The following is a 23,621-nucleotide window of genomic DNA, read 5'->3' on the forward strand; positions in this document are numbered from 1 at the left end:
AAGCCACACTACAGAAATCATGCCAATGAAAGACAAACTACCCAATAGTGTCATGCCAAGGGAAGGCACAGATGGCTGGAGAGCAGCAGCTATAGGTCTTTTTATAGCATTATCAAATGGCACACACTTGACATTCCAACTGGTCGTGTGCCAATGGCCAAGGTAATTAGGGATGCCAACATGAGAATCTTCAGAAGGCATACTCATCTTCATGCTATCCAACATGGGGCCAGAGAAGCAATCTTGGGTGGCAAATGAGTAGTTTCATGCCACAGTAATAATTAGGTTGGAGAGGTTACCTGAATTTTCAAAAGCAGAATAAGATCACAAGGACACAATATTAAAAGCAGCATTTCTGTGACCAACAGAAACAGACTCCCAAACCATACAGCTTCCACCTAGAAAAACATGGACAATAAAGAGTCTAGAATTGTGACAGCAGTAAAAATTTTTTTCCTTAAAAAATTTTTAAGCAATTTCAGAGTCACAGAGAAGTTTCAAATACAGGACAAAGATTTTTTCCTTCTGAATTATTTGACAGGAAGTTGCCAACGCACTCCTCAATGCTTTAGTGTTTATTTTTTACTAATTAGGACATTCTCCTATGTAACCACAATCAAATCATCAAAACCATAAGGTTAAAACTGATAACATTCCAGCTTGAATCACTTAAATTGTACCAAGTAAAGTTCTTCATATCAAAAGGTCAATTTCTTTTTCTTTTTTAAAGGTCAATTTCTTGACAAATTTAGTTGTTATGTCTCTTTAAGACTCCTTTAGTATACATTAGTTCTTTAGTCTTCCTTTCATTCATATGAGCTTGGCTTTTTTTTTTTTTTTGGCTAGTATAGGTTGTTTTTATAATGTCCCTCAATTTGGGTTCAACTGATGTTTCCTCAGAATTCGATGCCAGTTATGTCCTTTTTCTGCAGGAATATCATAGAATGGCTATTGTGTTCTCATTGTAGTATATAAGGTAGCAAATTATTTTGATTTTTTCCATTACTGATGATGGCATTTTGATCACTTCATTAACATGGTATCTATCAGCCTTCCACTGTAAAGTTCCCTTTGTAAACAACACATACTTTGTGGGGAAATATTTTGAGACAATGTAAATACCCTTTATCTCAGGAAACTTTTACAGTTATAGCATCCATTAATTATTCTTGCCTTACTTCACTATGACTATAATATCTGCCAAATTGTGATTTTCTCAATCATTTCTTTTACATTTATTAGTTGGCTTTATTTATTTACTTATGTACTTACTTGTATCAATATGGACTCAATGGTAATTTATTTAATACAACTGATTATAATCATCCCACATATTTTGATAAAATTCAATTCAAAGTATTTCCCAAATTCTCTTATGATTTCTTCTTTGACCCATGAGACTTTTAGAGAAATACTGCTTAATATGCAAATAGTTGGGAACTTTGTTGACATTTGAATGTTACTGAGTTGTAATTTAATTCTTTTGGTGTCACAGTTCACTCTTCTAAAGTGTATTGTGCTTTATTTTATGGACCAGCATATAATCTGTTTAGTGAATATCCCATCTGCATCTGAAAAGAATGTCTTTTTGTTTTGTCAGAGAGAGAGAGAGAGAGAGAGCAAGCACGCACAAGCAGGGGGAGCAGCAGGCAGAGGGTGAAGCAGACTGCCCACTTACCAAGGAGCCTAATGCTGAACTCAATCCCAGGACCTTGGGATAGTCACCTGAACTGAAGGCAGATGCTTAACTGACTGACCCACCCAGGCATCCCAAGATTATGCATTCTAAAGTTGTTGAATATAGGTTCAAAAAACATCAAGTCAAGTTGTTGGATAGGTTCATATATTCTGCATCCTTATGGATTTTTTATACTATTTAGTCTGTGAATTACTGCATTTGTCTATTTTATTTTTTGGTTGTCAGATCTTTTGCTTCATATATTTGAAACTCAGTTATTCTGTATATAAACATTTAGATTTGTGTCTTCCTGCTGAATTTTAACATCATGAGTATTTCTTATGTCTTCTAATACTGCCTTTGTTCTGTAATCTACTCCACTTATGCTTTGCGTATTGTATCTTTTTAAATGTGTGTCATAATAACTATAAAGTGTTTCTCTTACAGACAGAATATAAGTAGGTCTTGCTTTCTATTGAGTCTGACAATCTCAGACTTAAAATTCAATCTGAGTTTTAACAGGAGTGTCTAGTTAATTTTAATTCAATATAATTACAAGTGTTTAGATTTAAATATACCGTCTTTTTCTTTTCTTTTCTTTTTAAAGATTTTATTTATTTGACAGAGAGAAACACAGTGAGAGAGGGAACACAAGCAGACGGAATGGGAGAAGGAGAAGCAGGCCTCCTGTCGAGCAGGTAGCCCGATGCGGGGCTTGAACCCAGGACCCTGGGATCATGACCTGAGCCAAAGGCAGACGCTTAACGACTGAGCCACCCAGGCGCCCCATCCATCTTGCTATTTTCTATTTTCATTCCTGTCCTACCCTCTTTTGTGTTGAGTATTTTAGAGTATTTTAAGCACCTTTTTAAACACCCTTTTTTTTTTTTAACTGCATATCTATTTAAGTTTTTGAGAAAATCGTCTAGGCACTACAATACACAGTATTAACTACTTATCACAGTCTGCTTAGAATTAATATCATACCACTTTCGGTGAAAGGTATGAAACTTAAAATGGTATGATTACATTTTACCACCCACATGACGTTATGATGTTACTATCATTCATTTCACATCTACCTGTTATAAACACCACAATGAATTATTATTTTGCTTTGGACAATTATTTTTTAAAGAAATTTTTACATGAGGAGAAAATACTTTTACTACTAATCCACATTTACCATTGCCAGAGCTCTTCATTCTTTTCTGTAGACCATGTTTCCATGGCCAATATTTGTTCTGCCTGAAGAATCTCCTTTAATCTTTCTTATAGAGCAGGTCTCCTGAGTTGGTGTTATCTCAGCTTTCATTTATTCAAAAGTGCTTTTATTTTACTATTTAAAGATAATTTTCACTGGTTATAAAATTTTGTATTGTGAGGGTGAGTTTGTTTGTTTGTTTGTTTTGGTACATTAAAGATGCCATTATATTATCTTGTGGCATCACTTTTCTGTCGAGAAGTCAGCCATAATTCATAATAGTTGGTCCTGCTATGTCCTTTGTGTTTGTTTATTTTGTGGGTATTTTTTAGATTTTTCTCTTTATCATTGTTTTTCAGTAGTTTGGATAAGTTGTGCCAAGATGTGATGTGCCTGAGTATTGTTTTGTCTATCTGGAGTTCACTGAGCTTCCATGTATTTTAGACCACCTGATTTGGTTTTACAAAATACTGAGCCTTTATTAATTTTTATAATATTTTTCCTTCCTTTTATTAAATTGGATGATTTCTACTGATCTGTCTTGATGTCCTTCTACAGATCCTTTATTCTACTGTCAGTCTTTTGGGGAACTACCCAGGAAATTCATTTCAGATTTTACATATTTTAGTTCTAGAATGTTTTGTGACCCTTTAAATAATGATTTTCTTCTCTCTGCTAAGAATCCCTATATATTCAATCGTAATGCTTATCTTGTTCTTTAAAGTACTTGAACTTATTTATAACAGTTTCTCCAAAGTTTTTTTTCCTCTCCTTTCAGTATCTGGGTCCTCTCAGGATCTGTTATCATTAGCTCCTTTTCCTCTTCATTATACATCACATTTTCTTGCTTCTCACACACCTAATGTGTTACTGTGTGTTGTACATAGGGGACATTAAATTTTAAAGAGTTTGGGTAATATTGTCTTTCTTTTTTAAAAAATATTTTATTTATTTGACAGAGATCACAAGTAGGTAGAGAGGCAGGCAGAGAGGAGGAAGCAGACTCTTGGAGAGCAAAGAGCCCAATGCAGGGCCCAATCCCAGGACCCCGGGATCATGACCTGAGCCAAAGGCAGAGGCTTTAACCCACTGAGCCACCCAGGCGCCCTATATTGTCTTTCTTTTAAAGTATGTTGATTTTTATACTAGCAGGGTGTTAACTGGTGGAGTCTTTTGAACTTGTTCAGTTAGGTTTTGTGATTTTTTTTTTTCCTTTAAATGCAATTCTATTTTTATTTTTTTTTTGTTTTTTTTTTTAATTTTTTATTTTTTATAAACATATATTTTTATCCCCAGGGGTACAGGTCTGTGAATCACCAGGTTTACACACTTCACAGCACTCACCAAATCACATACCCTCCCCAATGTCCATAATCCCACCCCCTTCTCCCAAACCCCCTCCCCCCGGCAACCCTCAGTTTGTTTTGTGAGATTAAGAGTCACTTATGGTTTGTCTCCCTCCCAATCCCATCTTGTTTCATTTATTCTTCTTCTACCCACTTAAGCCTCCATGTTGCATCACCACTTCCTCATATCAGGGAGATCATATGATAGTTGTCTTTCTCTGCTTGACTTATTTCGCTAAGCATGATACGCTCTAGTTCCATCCATGTTGTTGCAAATGGCAAGATTTCATTTCTTTTGATGGCTGCATAGTATTCCATTGTGTATATATACCACATCTTCTTGATCCATTCATCTGTTGATGGACATCTAGGTTCTTTCCATAGTTTGGCTATTGTGGACATTGCTGCTATAAACATTCGGGTGCACGTGCCCCTTTGGATCACTACATTTGTATCTTTAGGGTAAATACCCAATAGTGCAATTGCTGGGTCATAGGGCAGTTCTATTTTCAACATTTTGAGGAACCTCCATGCTGTTTTCCAGAGTGGCTGCACCAGCTTGCATTCCCACCAACAGTGTAGGAGGGTTCCCCTTTCTCCGCATCGTCGCCAGCATCTGTCATTTCCTGACTTGTTGATTTTAGCCATTCTGACTGGTGTGAGGTGATATCTCATTGTGGTTTTGATTTGTATTTCCCTGATGCCGAGTGATATGGAGCACTTTTTCATGTGTCTGTTGGCCATCTGGATGTCTTCTTTGCAGAAATGTCTGTTCATGTCCTCTGCCCATTTCTTGATTGGATTATTTGTTCTTTGGGTGTTGAGTTTGCTAAGTTCTTTATAGATTCTGGACACTAGTCCTTGATCTGATATGTCGTTTGCAAATATCTTCTCCCATTCTGTCAGTTGTCTTTTGATTTTGTTAACTGTTTCCTTTGCTGTGCAAAAGCTTTTGATCTTGATGAAATCCCAGTAGTTCATTTTTTCCCTTGCTTCCCTTGCCTTTTGCGTTGTTCCTAGGAAGATGTTGCTGCGGCAGAGGTCGAAGAGGTTGCTGCCGGTGTTCTCCTTAAGGATTTTGATGGATTCCTTTCGTACATTGAGGTCCTTCATCCATTTTGAGTCTATTTTCGTGTGTGGTGTAAGGAAATGGTCCAATTTCATTTTTCGGCATGTGGCTGTCCAATTTTCCCAGCACCATTTATTGAAAAGGCTGTCTTTTTTCCATTGGACATTCTTTCCTGCTTTGTCGAAGATTAGTTGACCATAGAGTTGAGGGTCTATTTCTGGGCTCTCTATTCTGTTCCATTGATCTATGTGTCTGTTTTTGTGCCAGTACCATGCTGTCTTGATGATGACAGCTTTGTAATAGAGCTTGAAGTCCGGAATTGTGATGCCACCAACGTTGGCTTTCTTTTTCAGTATCCCTTTGGCTATTCGATGTCTTTTCTGGTTCCATATAAATTTTAGCATTATTTGTTCCATTTCTTTGAAAAAGATGGATGGTACTTTGATAGGAATTGCATTAAATGTGTAGATTGCTTTAGGTAGCATAGACATTTTCACAATATTTATTCTTCCAATCCAGGAGCATGGAACATTTTTCCATTTCTTTGTGTCTTCCTCAATTTCTTTCATGAGTACTTTATAGTTTTCTGAGTATAGATTCTGTGTCTCTTTGGTTAGGCTTATTCCTAGGTATCTTATGGTTTTGGATGCAATTGTAAATGGGATTGACTCCTTAATATCTCTTTCTTCTGTCTTGCTGTTGGTATAGAGAAATGCAACTGATTTCTGTGCATTGATTTTATATCCTGACACTTTACTGAATTCCTGTATAAGTTCTAGCAGTTTTGGAGTGGAGTCTTTTGGGTTTTCCACATATAGTATCATATCATCTGCGAAGAGTGATAGTTTGACTTCTTCTTTGCCGATTTGGATGCCTTTAATTTCCTTTTGTTGTCTGATTGCTGAGGCTAGGACCTCTAGTACGATGTTGAATAGCAGTGGTGATAAGACATCCCTGCCGTGTTCCTGACCTTAGCGGAAAAGCTTTCAGTTTTTCTCCATTGAGAATGATATTTGCGGTGGGTTTTTCATAGATGGCTTTGATGATATTGAGGTATGTGCCCTCTATCCCTACACTTTGAAGAGTTTTGATCAGGAAGGGATGTTGTACTTTGTCAAATGCTTTTTCAGCATCTATTGAGAGTATCATATGGTTCTTGTTCTTTCTTTTATTGATGTGTTGTATCACATTGACTGATTTGCGGATGTTGAACCAACCTTGCAGCCCTGGAATAAATCCCACTTGGTCGTGGTGAATAATCTTTTTAATGTACTGTTGAATCCTATTGGCTAGTATTTTGTTGAGTATTTTCGCATCTGTGTTCATCAAGGATATCGGTCTGTAGCTCTCTTTTTTGTTGGGATCCTTGTCTGGTTTTGGGATCAAGGTGATGCTGGCCTCATAAAATGAGTTTGGAAGTTGTCCTTCCATTTCTATTTTTTGGAACAGTTTCAGGAGAATAGGAATTAGTTCTTCTTTAAATGTTTGGTAGAATTCCCCCAGGAAGCCATCTGGCCCTGGGCTTTTGTTTGTTTGGAGATTTTTAATGACTGTTTCAATCTCCTTACTGGTTATGGGTCTGTTCAGGCTTTCTATTTCTTCCTGGTTCAGTTGTGGTAGTTTATATGTTTCTAGGAATGCATCCATTTCTTCCAGATTGTCAAATTTATTGCCGTAGAGTTGCTCATAGTATGTTCTTATAATAGTTTGTATTTCTTTGGTGTTAGTTGTGATCTCTCCTCTTTCATTCATGATTTTATTTATTTGGGTCCTTTCTCTTTTCTTTTTGATAAGTCGGGCCAGGGGTTTATCAATTTTATTAATTCTTTCAAAGAACCAGCTCCTAGTTTCGTTGATTTGTTCTATTGTTTTTTTGGTTTCTATTTCATTGATTTCTGCTCTGATCTTTATGATTTCTCTTCTCCTGCTGGGCTTAGGGTTTCTTTCTTGTTCTTTCTCCAGCTCCTTTAGGTGTAGGGTTAGGTTGTGTACCTGAGACCTTTCTTGTTTCTTGAGAAAGGCTTGTACCGCTATATATTTTCCTCTCAGGACTGCCTTTGTTGTGTCCCACAGATTTTGAACTGTTGTATTTTCATTATCATTTGTTTCCATGATTTTTTTCAATTCTTCTTTAATTTCCCGGTTGACCCATTCATTCTTTAGAAGGATACTGTTTAGTCTCCATGTATTTGGGTTCTTTCCAAACTTCCTTTTGTGGTTGAGTTCTAGCTTTAGAGCATTGTGGTCTGAAAATATGCAGGGAATGATCCCAATCTTTTGATACCGGTTGAGTCCTGATTTAGGACCGAGGATGTGATCTATTCTGGAGAATGTTCCATGTGCACTAGAGAAGAATGTGTATTCTGTTGCTTGGGGATGAAATATTCTGAATATATCTGTGATGTCCATCTGGTCCAGTGTGTCGTTTAAGGCCTTTATTTCCTTGCTGATCTTTTGCTTGGATGACCTGTCCATTTCAGTGAGGGGAGTGTTAAAGTCCCCTACTATAATTGTATTATTGTTGATGTGTTTCTTTGATTTTGTTATTAATTGGTTTATATAGTTGGCTGCTCCCACGTTGGGGGCATAGATATTTAAAATTGTTAAATCTTGTTGGACAGACCCGTTGAGTATGATATAGTGTCCTTCCTCATCTCTTATTATAGTCTTTGGCTTAAAATCTAATTGATCTGATATAAGGATTGCCACTCCTGCTTTCTTCTGATGGCCATTAGCATGGTAAATTCTTTCCACCCCCTCACTTTAAATCTGGAGGTGTCTTCGGGCTTAAAATGTGTTTCTTGGAGGCAACATATAGATGGGTTTTGTTTTTTTATCCATTCTGATACCCTGTGTCTTTTGACAGGGGCATTTAGCCCATTAACATTCAGGGTAACTATTGAGAGATATGAATTTAGTGCCATTGTATTGCCTGTAAGGTGACTGTTACTGTATATGGTCTCTGTTCCTTTCTGATCTACCACTTGTAGGCTCTCTCTTTGCTTAGAGGACCCCTTTCAATATTTCCTGTAGAGCTGGTTTGATATTTGCAAATTCTTTCAGTTTTTGTTTGTCCTGGAAGCTTTTAATCTCTCCTTCTATTTTCAATGATAGCCTAGCTGGATATAGTATTCTTGGCTGCATGTTTTTCTCGTTTAGTGCTCTGAAAATATCATGCCAGCTCTTTCTGGCCTGCCCGGTCTCTGTGGATAAGTCAGCTGCCAATCTAATATTTTTACCATTGTATGTTACAGACTTCTTTTCCCGGGCTGCTTTCAGGATTTTCTCTTTGTCAGTGAGACTTGTAAATTTTACTATTAGGTGACCGGGTGTGGGCCTATTCTTATTGATTTTGAGGGGCGTTCTCTGAACCTCCTGAATTTTGATGCTTTTTCCCTTTGCCATATTGGGAAAATTCTCCCCAATAATTCTCTCCAGTATACCTTCTGCTCCCCTCTCACTTTCTTCTTCTTCTGGAATCCCAATTATTCTAATGTTGTTTCGTCTTATGGTGTCACTTATCTCTCGAATTCTCCCCTCGTGGTCCAGTATCTGTTTGTCCCTCTTTTGCTCAGCTTCTTTATTCTCTGTCATTTGGTCTTCTATATCACTAATTCTTTCTTCTGCCTCATTTATCCTAGCAGTTAGAGCCTCCATTTTTGATTGCACCTCATTAATAGCTTTTTTGATTTCACCTTGGTTAGATTTTAGTTCTTTTATTTCTCCAGAAAGGGCTTTTATATCTCTCAAGAGGGTTTCTCTAATATCTTCCATGCCTTTTTCGAGCCCGGCTAGAACCTTGAGAATTGTCATTCTGAACTCTAGATCTGACATATTACCGATGTCTGTATTGATTAGGTCCCTAGCCTTTGGTACTACCTCTTGTTCTTTTTTTTGTGTTGAATTTTTACGTCTTGTCATTTTGTCCAGATAAGACTAAATGAAGGGGCAAGTAAAATACTAAAAGGGTGGCAACAACCCCAGGAAAATATGCTTTAACCAAATTAGAAGAGATCCAAAATCGTGAGTGGGGAGAAAGGGTATAAAAAGAGGTTCAAAAAGGAAGAAAGAAGAAAAAACAAAAAGAAAAGAAAAAGAAAAGAAAAGAAAAGAAAAGAATTTTTAAAAAAAGAAAACACCTAAGAATAATGTAAAAAAGAAAAATTATATATATTAGATAAACTAGTAAAAAATCGTTAAAAAAGAAAAAGGTAACAGTTAAAAAAAAATTTTACCCGAAGGCGAGAAAAAAAAAAAATGAAAAAGAAAAAATTAAATTAACTGCAAGACTAAAAAAAATCACAGGAAAAAAGCCATGAGTTCCGTGCTTGGCTTTCTCCTCCTCTGGAATTCTGCTGCTCTCCTTGGTATTGAAACCGCACTCCTTGGTAGGTGAACTTGGTCTCGGCTGGATTTCTTGTTGATCTTCTGGGGGAGGGGCCTGTTGTAGTGATTCCCAAGTGTCTTTGCCCCAGGCGGAATTACACCGCCCTTACCCGGGGCCGGGGTGAGTAATCTGCTCGGGTTTGCTTTCAGGAGCTTTTGTTCCCTGAGCGCTTTCTGCTTTCCGTAGAGTTCCGGAGGACGGGAATACAAATGGCGGCCTCCTGGTCTCCGGCCCGGAGGAGCCGAGAGCCCAGGGCCCCACTCCTCAGTGAGCCCTCAGAGAACAGCGCCCAGTTACTCCCGTCTGCCTGACCTCCGGCCGTGCTCCGAGCTCACCGAGCCTGCGACCGGTTCCAGGTAACACAGAGCTGCGAGCTTACTGTCGGCTCTGTCTCTGTAGCCGGCTTTCCCGTTCCAGTACCCGCAAGCTCTGCGACACTCAGACATCCCCGATCCTTCTGTGACCCTGCGGGACCTGAGGCCACGCTGACCCCGCGTGGGCTTCGCCCCGGTTTAGCCTCTGGAGCGATGTCCCTCAGCGGAACAGACTTTTAAAAGTCCTGATTTTGTGCGCGGTTGCTCCGCTGCTTGCCGGGAGCCGGCCCCTCCCCCCGGGGTCTATCTTCCCGTCGCTTTGGATTCACTTCTCCGCCGGTCCTACCTTTCAGAAAGTGGTTGTTTTTCTGTCTCCAGAATTGCTGTTCTTCTTCTCTTCAATCTGCCGATGGATTTTCAGGTGTTTGCAATCTTTAGATAAGCTATCTAGCTGATCTCCGGCTAGCTGAAGCAGTCTCAGCTTGCTACTTCTCCGCCATCTTGACTCCTCCCCCGGTTTTGTGATTTTTAAAGGCAAATCTCTTTCAGTTTTGTACGTACTCCTGGGATATGGTCTTTATTTTCAAACATGGCATTTCTGTGGTTTCATATAAAATGCCCAGTGAGGTTGCTTCACTTTGATCCAGAATTCCACCACCTCTCAGCATTATGCAGTCTTTCCATTTATTTATTTATTTTAAGATTTTATTTATTTATTTGTGTTAATAAAGCACAAGCGGGGGAAGGGGGAGGGAGGCAGAGGGAAAAACAAGCTCTCCGTTGAGCAAGAAGCCCAACGTGGGACTTGAGTCCAGGACCCTGGGATCATGACCTGAGCCAAAGGCAGATGCTTAACTGACTGAGCCACTCAGGCGTCCCAGCAGCCTCTCCATTTAGCTCTCAGTCTCAAAGAAGTGACTCCTTAATCCCCACTCTTCACAAAGATTTTCCCATTCTGGCATGTTGCCCCACAAATTCTAGATCACTCACCATCTTTGAATTCTGAACTCCTATCTTGGCTCTCCAGGTGAGTGACATTACTGGTCTCTGCTCTGGAAATTATATAGAGAGCCATCTGTGTATTCCCTATTTTTTAAGAAGCAAAGTCTTGCAGGACGTATTGTCCAATGCCTAAATATAGTTGTCTTATATTTTAATTTTATAGTAGTTTACAGTAGGAGGGCATGTATGAAAACCAATTTGTTCATTAGCTGGGAGTGGAAAATCCTCTTTCCTTACCAGCAATATTTTAAAACAGTTGAGCCAATATTGATTAAATAATTATTCCTTTTTGCTTGGGTTTTGGTAGCAAACAACCCTGAACTACAGGGATCAATGAGAAACCAATTTTTTTTCTTTTTAAAGGACAGGAAATTGGGTGCGTAGGTGGCTCAGTCATTAAGTGGCTTTGGCTCAGGTCATGATACCAGGGTCCTGGGATTGAGCCTGCATCAGGCTCCCTGCTCAGCAGGAAGCCTTCTTCTCCCTCTCCCACTGCCCATACTTGTGTCCCCTTTCTCCCTGTGTCTCTCCCTGTCAAATAAGTAAACATAAAATAAAAATAAAGGGCAGGAAATTAGGGAGAGACACGTAAAGTGTTATACTTATCCAGTTCAAATGACACTCTGAAAGATACTCTTCGTGTTTCCCAAGATCTAGATGGGTTCTCAAAGAGCACACCCAAATGTCCTAGAAGATCTATCAATGTCATGTTTGGCATACCACAGCTATCCCTAAGAAAACTATTGCTAAACATGTGGAAGTATTCTTTCATGGAGCCATGCATGAGACAGGGAAATGGGCATTGGTGTTATTTTTCTGTGATCCTTTCTATAGTCACTGTATACTTCTTTTTATTACAGATTAAGAGCTCTTAATCTGGATGAATAATACTTTAAATAAACCAAGGTTCTGTAAATCATTTTAAGCTAGATCAGGTATCATTTTGCAGTAAATTTTCTTATAGATAACTTTTGATAAAGAATAAATAAAGAAAAATAGAGAAATAAACTTTCTTACAGATAAGTTTTGGTAAAGAATAAAAGGAAAAGAATAGTTTTTTGAACCTAGTTATGGGGAGTCATCAAGTCATAAATCACTGAGCTTTGGGAAACTTCCAAATTTTTAGCTTATATAAATAATTTGGCATAAATGGAAATAGTGTGAACTTTAGAGTCAAACACATCTGAATTTGACTCATAATTTTTAATTTTCCTTATAATCAGTTTTATCAACTATAAATAGGTATAATAATTATATTGCTTAGGATTATTATGAAAATTTAATAAAATTGATAAAATGGTATAATATATGTTATATATTAACATATATATTATATCATTATATAAGGCATTATCTGGTATAAGACCTTTGCAGATGCTCTAGAAAAGTTAACTGCTTTAATTTTGAGATGTAAAGATTTTGTTGCTGATAATCATAAAGCACTTGTCATGCTCTCAAGAAAGACTATAAATTTAAGAAAGCATAAACACAAATATTTTCTGCTATTATTAAAAGGAAAGATCTGCATTATTAACCTTATAAGATTAATACAATTCTTCAACTTGAAGGGCTGAAAATTATTTTTTTCACTTTTTAAAAAGTAAATTAAAGTTTAAAAAACTTAGTTTTTCTTTCTTTTTTTTTTGGGGGGGGGGCTTTTACTGTAACTGAAAAATAAATTCCAGTATATACAAACACAAAATTTCATTTGTCCCATTTTGGGAATAAAATTGATGATATGTCATGCTTTAAAGTAGAATTTGTGACATTTAAGGCTTAGAGATTAATAGTTCAAACATAATAGCACACTGGAGGGGGTTATCCAGAATTGGAAAGCAGCTAGTGCCAATTTTAACACTTCACTCACCTAAAAATATTCTGCAGAATTTCTGATTCCACTTACCCAGATAAGGATATATCAGAAAACTACTCTTGCTGAGAACAACTAGAACAGCTGGATAAAATAATTTTTAAAATTCTGTTTGGGGATACTGGAGAACTACCAAGACAGTGAATATTTGAAGGACCAAGATTCTAGACATAAGTAAAGCCCAGAGAGGTAAGCCTGACATTTGGTGCTGCTTTTGCTTTTCAGAACATTTGCCAATATGTAATTGGCGGCCAAGAGGGTGAGAAACTTAACAGAAAGTAGTGTTTGAGAAGCTGAGAAACTGCACAGAGCTTTAGGTAGAGTCAATGGGCTACAAAGTTATACTTCAGGGTCTGCTAAAGGGCAGGGCTTCCAACTAGATTCCTGCAGTGCTTCACTCTTGATGTAAGTATAAAATAGAAATAAACTGGCTCTTAGACTGAAACTCATCTTCAAATAAACTCAATCCTAGAACAGATTAAGGTATCATTTAACCCCTAGCCTAACTATCTGCCAGAAGAAAAAGTAAATTCTTTCTGGAGGAAAACAACATTATACACAACCTCAAATTATCACTGTATTTTAAAAATTCTATACCCAACATTCAATAAAAAAAGAACAAAGAGATAAGACCAAAGACCCCAAAACCAGACCAAAAAGATCCACCCAAAGGACTGTAGTCAAAAGAAAAAATTAGAGGAAAAATGTAAGTAATAAGCAAATAGGAGGGAAAAATGGAATAATATAGTTAACATAATAAAGGGCAAGGGTGGTTAGATAAAAGGACATAGAATATGTGAGACAAACAGAAAAGAAAGAGGGTAGGGGAAACACAGTTGTACTATTTATAATTCAATTAAATAATCTAATTAAAAGACAAATGTGACAGTTGATTAGAAATATACAATTATATGTTGCTTATAGGAGATACAACTTAAATATAAGGAGACATGCATATATGATGTATAAAGCAAATACAAACCAAATAAAACTGTGTGTAGGTATGGTTTGAGGTGAAGCAGGTTTTAAGGCAAGAAGCATTATTAGAAAATAGAAGAATGTTTCATAATGATGAAGGCTCAATATACCAAGAAAATATGACAGTTCTAAATTGGCATGCACCTAATTACGGTCTTAAAACAAATAAAAAAGACAAGTCCACAATAACAGTGGAAAATTTTAAAACACCATTCACAGTGAGGATGTAGAAGAACTGAAAAACATAACTAACAAATCTGATCTTATATAGAACACTGCATTCAACAACTGTAAACTGTAGACTGCACATTCTCTTCAGTGCACATGGAAATCTTACCATTGACCACATAATGAGCCATAAGGGAATTTCAGTAAGATTCAAAGGGTTGAAGTAATACAGAATAGGTTAAGGGGGGGTGTGTCTTTCTAGAAAATATTTTATTGTTTGAAATTAGGAAATACACTTTTAAGAAACCTAGAGCAAAGACGAATTCCCAACAGAAATGTTAGAAATATCTTGAGCTGAATGATAATGAAAAACAGACACATAAAATTGTCAGAATGCAATCAAAGCCATGCTTAAATGGAAATTATACCCTTGAATGCATACATTAGGAAACAAACTGAAAAATCCATGTCTTAAGCATCTATCACAAATTAGAATAAGAACAACACATTTAAACAAACTTGGAAGACTTACACTATTGGATATAAATATTTATAAAGTAATTAAGGCAGTTTGGTATTGGAGCAAGGACAGAGTCTAGTAGAAGACCTGCACATATATGTGGGCACTTGATTGGTTTATTTTTATTGAATTATAGTTGAAATACAGTATTAAATTATTTGAAGGTGAACAACATAGTGGTTCAACAAATCTATACATTATATAATGCTTACCATGATAAGTGTGGTTACCATTTCTCAACACACAGCTATTACAATATTACTGACTATATTCCCTATGCTGTACTTTTCATCTCCCTAACTTATTTTATATGTACACGGCTGTACCTCTTAACCCCCTTCAACTACTTTGCTCATCCCCCATACCCTTCTACTTTGATGACCACATTTTGTTCTCTTTATTTATGAGCCTCTCTCTGTTTCTCTTTGCTGTCTGTTCATTTGTTTTTATTTTTAGCTTCCACATATAAGTGAAATCATATTGTATTTGTCTTTCTCTGCCTGACATTTCACTTAGCATAATACCCTCTGGGTCCATCCATGTTGTCACAAATGACAAGATTTCTTTCTTTTTTATGGCTAATATTCCATTTCGTGTGTGTGTGTGTGTGTGTGTATGTGTGTGTGTGTATCACATCTTTATCCATTCATCTATGGATGGACACTTGGTTTGCTTCCATATCTTGTCTTATTGTAAATAATGTTTCAAAGAATAATGCCTGGGTGGCTCACTTGGTTGAGTGACTGCCTTCGGCTTGGGTCATGATCCCAGAGTCCTGGGATCAAGTCCCACATCAGGCTCCCGGCTCCATGGAGAGTCTGATTCTCCCTCTGACCTTCCCTCTCATGCTCTCTCACTCTGTCTCTCTCTCTCTCAAATAAATAAATAAAATCTTAAAAAAAAATAATGTTGCAACAAACATAGGGGTGCAACATACCTTTTCAAATGAATTTTTTCATTTCCTTTGGGTAAATATCCAGTAGCAAAATTATTGGATCATATGGTATTTCTATTTTTAATTTTTTAAGGAACTTCCATACTGTTTTCCATAGTGGTTGCAGTAATTTATGTTCTCACCAACATTCTCCAGATCCTTGCAACCACTTGTTATTTTTGTTAATATTTTATTTTTAAATAATTTCTATACCCAACGTGGGGATCAAACTCACAATTCCGAAATCAAGAGTTGCACCCTCCACAGACTGAACCAGTCACATGCCCCTGCAACTTGTTATTTCTTGTCACCTTGTACTACCTATTCTGACTGGTGTGAGGTGATATCTCATTATGACTTTGATGTGCATTTCTGTGGGAACCTCATTTATGACAAAGGTGACCCTGTAAAGCAGCAAACAAAGGACAATTTTGTCAATAAATGGTCACAGGTCAACTGGATATACATATGATAAAAATCAATTTTGAGCTTTATCCTCTTACAAATCAACAGAGGTGGATTGTAGGTTTGAATGTTAACATTAAAATAATACAAATTCTGGAAGATAAAAAGAAGTTTTGGGGCACCTTGCTGGCTTAGACTATAAAGCATGCAACTCTTTTGATTTTGGGGGGGGGGGTTTGACTTTGAGCTCCATGCTGGGTGTAGAGATTACTTAAAAATAAAACTTTAGAGTTAGGAGTCAAGATGGCAGAAAAGTAGCAGGCTGAGACTACTTCAGCTACCAGGAGATGAGCTAGATAGCTTATCTAAAGATTGCAAACACCTACAAATCCAATGGCAGATCAAAGAAAAGAAGAACAGTAATTCCACAAATGGAAAATCAACCACTTTCTGAAAGGGCGCACTGAGGAGTGGGGCCCCGGGCTCTCGGCTCCTCCAGGCCGGAGATCGGGAGGCCGCCATATTCATTCCTGTCCTCCGGAACTCCACAGAGAGAGCTCAGGGAACAAAAGCTCCTGAAAGCAAACCCAAGCGGCTTACTCAGCCCAGCCCCTGGTAAGGGCGGTACAATTCCGCCTGGGGCAAAGACACTTGAGAATCACTACAACAGGCCCCTCCCCAGGAAGATCAACAAGAAATTCAGCCAACACCAAGTTCACCTACCAAGGAGTGCAGGTTCAATACCAAGGAGAGCAGAGGAATTACAAAGGAGGAGAGAGCAAAGCACGGAACTCATGGCTTTCTACCTGTGATTCTTTAGTCTTGTAGTTAATTTATTTTTTTTTTCAATTTTTTTTCTCTTCTGCTAATTTTTTTTTAACTTTTACCCGTTTCTTTTTTAACATTTTTAAATAGTTTAACTAATATATATATTTTTCTTTTTTATACTTTTCTTTATTCATTTTCTTTTTATTAATTGCTTCTTTTCTTTTCTTTTTATTTTTTTTTTCTGAACCTCTTTTTATTCCCTTTCTCGCCCTCTTCCCCCACGATTTGGGGTCTCTTCTGATTTGGTTAAAGGATATTTTCTTGGGGTTGCTGCCACCCTTTTGGTATTTTACATGCTCCTTCATTTACTCTTATCTGGACAAAATGACAAGGCGGAAAAATTCACCACACACAAAAAAGAACAAGAGGCAGTACCGAAGGCTAGGGACCTAATCAATACAGACATTGATAATATGTCAGATCTAGAGTTCAGAATGACGATTCTCAAGGTTCTAGCCAGGCTTGAAAAACGCATGGAAGATATTAGAGAAACCCTCTCGGGAAATATAAAAGCCCTTTCTGGAGAAATAAAAGAACTAAAATCTAACCAAGTTGAAATTAAAAAAAGCTATTAATGAGGTGCCATCAAAAATGGAGGCTCTCACTGCTAGGATAAATGAGGCAGAAGAAAGAATTAGCATATAGACCAAATGACAGAAAATAAAGAAGTTGAGCAAAAGAGGGACAAACAGCTACTGGACCACAAGGGAGAATTCGAGAGATAAGTGACACCATAAGATGAAACAACATTAGAATAATTGGGATTCCAGAAGAAGAAGAAAGAGAGAGGGGAGCAGAAGGTATACTGGAGAGAATTATTGGAGAATTAACCCAATATGGCAAAGGGAAAAAGCATCAAAATCCAGGAGGTGCAGAGAATGCCCCACAAAATCAATAAGAAAAGGCCTGTCACCCAACAGTAAAATTTACAAGTTTTAGTGACAAAGAGAAAATCCTGAAAGCAGCCTGGGAAAAGAAGTCTGTAACATACAATGGTAAAAATATTAGATTGGCAGCAGACTTATCCACAGAGACCTGGCAGGCTGGAAAGAGCTGGCATGATATATTCAGAGCACTAAATGAGAAAAACGTGCAGTCAAGAATACTATATCCAGCTAGGCTATCATTGAAAATAGGAGAGATTAAAAGCTTCCAGGACAAACAAAAACTGAAAGAATTTGCAAACACCAAACCAGCTCTACAGGAAATATTGAAAGGGGTCCTCTAAGCAAAGAGAGAGCCTATAAGTGGTAGATCAGAAAGGAACAGAGACCATATACTGTAATAGTCACCTTACAGGCAATACAGTGGCACTAAATTCATATCTCTCAATAGTTACCCTGAATGTTAATGGACTAAATGCCCCAATCAAAAGACACAGGGTATCAGAATGGATAAAAAAACAAAACCCATCTATATGTTGCCTACAAGGAACTCATTTTAAACCTGAAGACACCTCCTATTTAAAGTCAGGGGTGGAAAAGAAGTTACCATGCTAATGGCCATCAGAAGAAAGCAGGAGTGGCAATCCTTATATAAGATCAAACAGGTTTTAAGCCAAAGACTATAATAAGAGATGAGGAAGGAAACTATATCATACTCAAAGGGTCTGTCCAACAAGAAGATCTAACAATTTTAAATATCTATGCCCCCAACGTGGGAGCAGCCAACTATATAAACCAATGAATAACAAAATCAAAGAAACACATCAACAATAATACAATAATAGTAGGGGACTTAAACAATCCCCTCACTGAAATGGACAGGTCATCAAAGAAAAAGATCAACAAGGAAATAAAGGCCTTAAATGACACACTGGACCAGATGGACATCACAGATATATTCAGAATATTTCATCCCAAAGCAACAGAATACACGTTCTTCTCTAGTGCACATGGAGCATTCTCCAGAATAGATCACATCCTCGGTCCTAAATCAAGTCTCAGCCGGTATCAAAAGATTGGGATCATTCCCTGCATATTTTCAAACCACAATGCTCTGAAGCTAGAACTCAACCACAAGAGGAAATATGAAAAGAATCCAAATAGATGGAGACTAAATAGCATCCTCTAAAGAATGAATGGGTCAACCAGGAAATTAAAGAAGAATTGAAAAAGATCATGGAAACAAATGATAGTGAAAACACAACGGTTCAAAATCTGTGGGACACAGCAAAGGCAGTCCTGAGAGGAAAATATATAGTGGTACAAGCCTTTCTCAAGAAACAGGAAAGGTCTTAGGTACACAACCTAACCCTACATCTGAAAGAGCTGGAGAAAGAACAACAAAGAAACGCTAAACCCAGCAGGAGAAGAGAAATCATAAAGATCAGAGCAGAAATCAATGAAATAGAAACCAAAAAAACAACAGAACAAATCAACGAAACTAGGAGCTGGTTCTTTGAAAGAATTAATAAGATTGATAAACTCCTGGCCAGACTTATCAAAAAGAAAAGAGAAAGGACCTAAATAAAAAAGATCATGAATGAAAGAGGAGAGATCACAATTATAAGAACATAGTATAAGAAACTCTACACCAACAAATTTGACAATCTGGAAGAAATGGATGCATTCCTAGAAACATATAAACTACCACAACTGAACCAGGAAGAAATAGAAAGCCTGAACAGACCCATAACCAGTAAGGAGATTGAAACAGTCATCAAAAATCTCCAAAAAACAAAAGCCCATAGCCAGACAGCTTCCCAGGGGAATTCTACCAAACATTTAAAGAAGAACTAATTCCAAAAAACAGTTTTGGAAATGGAAGGAAAACTTCCAAACTCATTTTATGAGGCCAGCATCACCTTGATCCCAAAACCAGACAAGGATCTCATCAAAAAAGAGAGCTACAGACCAATATCCTTGATGAACACAGAAGCGAAAATTCTCACCAAAATATTAGCCAATAGGATTCAACAGTACATTAAAAGGATCATTCACCACGACGAAGTGGGATTCATTCCAGGGCTGCAAGGTTGGTTCAACATCCACAAATCAATCAATGTGATACAACGCATTAATAAAGAAAGAACAAGAACCATATGATATTATCAATAGATGCTGAAAATGCACTTGACAAAGTACAGCATCCCTTCCTGATCAAAACTCTTCAAAGTGTAGGGATAGAGGGCACATACCTCAATATTATTAAAGCAAGCCATTTATGAAAAACCCACCGCATTAACTCTCAATGGAGAAAAACTGAAAGCTTTTCCACTAAGGTCAGGAACACAGCAGGGATGTCCATTATCACCACTGCTATTCAATATAGTACTAGAAGTCCTAGCCTCAGCAATCAGACAACAAAAGGAAATTAAAGGCATCCAAATTGGCAACGAAGTCAAACTATCACTCTTCACAGATGATATGATACTATATGTGGAAAACCCAAAAGACTCCACTCCAAAACTGCTAGAACTTGTACAGGAATTCAGTAAAGTGTCAGGATATAAAATCAACGCACAGAAATCAGTTGCATTTCTTTACACCAACAACAAGACAGAAGAAAGAGAAGTTAAGGAGTGCATCCCATTTTCAATTGCACCCAAAACCATAAGATACCTAGGAATAAACCTAGCCAAAGAGGCAAAGAATCTATACTCAGAAAACTATAAAGTACTCATGAAAGAAATTGAGGAAGACACAAAGAAATGGAAAAATGTTCCATGCTCCTGGATTGGAAGAATAAATATTGTGAAAATGTCTATGCTACCTAAAGCAATCTACACATTTAATGCAATTCCTATCAAAGTACCATACATCTTTTTCAAAGAAATGGAACAAATAATCCTAAAATTTATATGGAACCAGAAAAGACCTCGAATAGCCAAAGGAATATTGAAAAAAAAAAGCCAAAGCTGGTGGAATCACAATTCCGGACTTCAAGCTCTATTACAAAGCTGTCATCATCAAGACAGCATGGTACTGGCACAAAAACAGACAAAGAGATCAATGGAACAGAATAGAGAGCCCAGAAATAGACCCTCAACTCTATGGTCAACTAATCTTTGACAAAGCAGGAAGGAATGTCCAATGGAAAAAGACAGCCTCTTCAACAAATGGTGTTGGGAAAATTGGACAGCCACAAGCAAAAAAATGAAATTGGACTATTTCCTTACACCACACACGAAAATAGACTCAAAATGGATGAAGGACCTCAATGTGAGAAAGGACTCCATCAAAATCCTTGAGGAGAACACAGGCAGCAACCTCTTCGACCTCAGCCGCAGCAACATCTTCCTAGGAGCATTGCCAAAGGCAAGGGAAGCAAGGGCAAAAATGAACTATTGGGATTTTATTAAGATCAAAAGCTTTTGCACAGCAAAGGAAACAGTGAACAAAACCAAAAGACAACTGACAGAATGGGAGAAGATATTTGCAAACGACATATCAGATAAAGGGCTAGTGTCCAAAATCTATAAAGAACTTAGCAAACTCAACACCCAAAGAACAAAGAATCCAATCAAGAAATGGGCAGAAGACATGAACAGACATTTCTTCAAAGAAGACATCCAGATGGCCAACAGACACATGAAAAAGTGCTCCATATCACTCGGCATCCGGGAAATACAAATCAAAACCACAGTGAGATATCACCTCACACCAGTCAGAATGGCTAAAATTAACAAGTCAGTAAATGACAGATGCTGGCGAGGATGTGGAGAAAGGGCAACCCTCCTACACTCTTGGTGGGAATGCAAGCTGGTGCAACCACTCTGGAAAACAGCATGGAGGTTCCTCAAGATGTTGAAAATAGAACTACCCTAATGACCCAGCAATAGCACTACTGGGTATTTACCCTAAAGATACAGACGTAGTGATCCGAAGGGGCATGTGCACCCAAATGTTTACAGCAGCAATGTCCACAATAGCCAAACTATGGAAAGAACCTAGATGTCCATCAACAGATGAATGGATAAAGAAGATGTGGCATATATACATAATGGAATACTATGCAGTCATCAAAAGAAATGAAATCTTGCCATTTGTGATGACGTGGATGGAATTAGAGGGTATCATGCTTAGCGAAATAAGTCAAGCAGAGAAAGACAACTATCATATGATCTCCCTGATATGAGGAAGTGGAGATGCAACATGGGGGGTTAAGGGGGTAGGAGAAGAATAAATGAAACAAGATGGGATTGGGAGGGAGACAAACCATAAGTGACTCTTAATCTCACAGAACAAACTGAGGGTTGATGGGAGGAGGGGGGTGGGGGGAAGGGGGGTGGGTTATGGATATTGGGGAGGGTATGTGGTAGTGAGTGCTGTGAAGTGTGTAAACCTCACAATTCACAGACCTGTACCCCTGGGGATAAAAAATATATATTTATTTTAAAAAATTAAAAGTTAAAAAAAAACAAACAAAATAAATAAATTTTTTAAAATAACCTTAAGAAAAAAGAATTTTTAAGATATTGAGGTAGTAAAAGATTTTTAAAACACAGCACAGCGAGCACTAACCAGCCCCTGGCAACTATCAGTTTACTCTCTATTTCTGTGAAATTAGCTTTTATTTATTTAGAATTCTGTATATAACTGATACCATACAGTATTTGTCTTTCTCTATCTGGCTTATTTTCCTTAGTGTAATGCCCTTCAGGTTCATCAATGATATAGCGAATGGCAAGATTCCCTTCATCTGTCAGTTAACACTTAGGGATTTTTATATACTTAGCTATTGTGAATAATGCTGCAATAGACATGGGCAGATACTTCTTCAAGATACTGATTTTGTTTCCTTTGGATATTTACCCAGAGATGAAACTGTTAGATCATGTAGTAGTTTTATTTTTAATTTTTTGAGGAACCTCCGTATTGTTTTTCCATAGTGGCTGCACCAATTTATACTCCCACTAACAGTGAACAAGGGTTCCCTTTTCCCCACATTTTTGTCCACCATTATAATATCTTTTTTGATAAAAGACATCCTAATAGGTATGAGGTGTTAACAGATTGTGGTTTTGATTTGCATTGCCCAGGTGATTAGTGATGTTGAATACCTTTTCATGTACCTGTTGGACAACTGCATGTCTTCTTTGGAAAAATGTCTTTTCAGGTCCTTTGTTCATTTTTTAATTGAATAATTTGATTTCTTTTGTTACTGATTTCTATTAGTTCCTTATATAGTTTGGATATTAACTCCTTATCAGATATATGATTTTCAAATATTTTCTCCCATTTGTAGATTGCCTTTTCCTTATTTTGACTATTTCATTTACTGTGCAGAAGCTTTTTAGTTTGACACAGTCCATTTATTTTATTTTATTTGTAATTAAAAAAAATTTTTAATTAATATATAATGTATTATTAGCTCCAGGGGTACAGGTCTGTGAATTGTCAGGCTTACACACTTCACAGCACTCACCATAAGATACCCTCCCCAGTGTCCATAACGTAACCACCCTCTTCCTACCACCCTACCCCTGGAAACCCTCACTTTGTTTTGTGAGATTAAGAGTCTCTTATGGTTTTTCTCCCTCCCAATCCCATCTTTTTTTTTTAATGTGGGGCTTGAATCCATGACCACAAGATCAAGATCTGAGCCAAGATCAAGATAAGATGCTCAAGTGACTGAATCACCCAGACACCCCTAGTCCCACTTATATTTTAGATTTTGTGCCTTTCTTTTGTTGTCTTATAAAAACAAAACAGACACAGAAAAAGCATCGCCAAAACCAGTGTAAAAGAGCTTTTTCTTGATGTTTTCTTCTAGAAGTTTTATGGTTTCCGATCTTACATTTAAGTCTTCAATTCATTTTTAGTTAGTTTTTGTGAGTGATATAAGGTCCAGGTTCATTCTTTTGCATGCGCATAGCCAATTTGCCTACCACTACTTACTGAAAAGACTATTCTATCCTGTTGTTTGGTCTTTGTCAAAGACTAGCTGACCTGTAAATGTGGATTCATTTCTGGG

General features: G+C 37.3%; 1 protein-coding gene across 9 annotated transcripts in view; it reads right to left on the reverse strand.

Annotated features, from left to right (window-relative positions):
* The window catches only part of LOC101686034 (WD repeat containing planar cell polarity effector), a 531,713-nt gene that overhangs the window by 240,767 nt on the left and 267,325 nt on the right, over nt 1-23,621 (reverse strand). The window lies entirely within an intron of this gene.

The sequence above is a fragment of the Mustela putorius genome, unplaced genomic scaffold (genome assembly GCF_011764305.1).
Source record: "Mustela putorius furo isolate JIRA1106 unplaced genomic scaffold, ASM1176430v1.1 tig00000224_pilon_pilon_pilon, whole genome shotgun sequence".
NCBI lineage: Eukaryota > Metazoa > Chordata > Mammalia > Carnivora > Mustelidae > Mustela > Mustela putorius.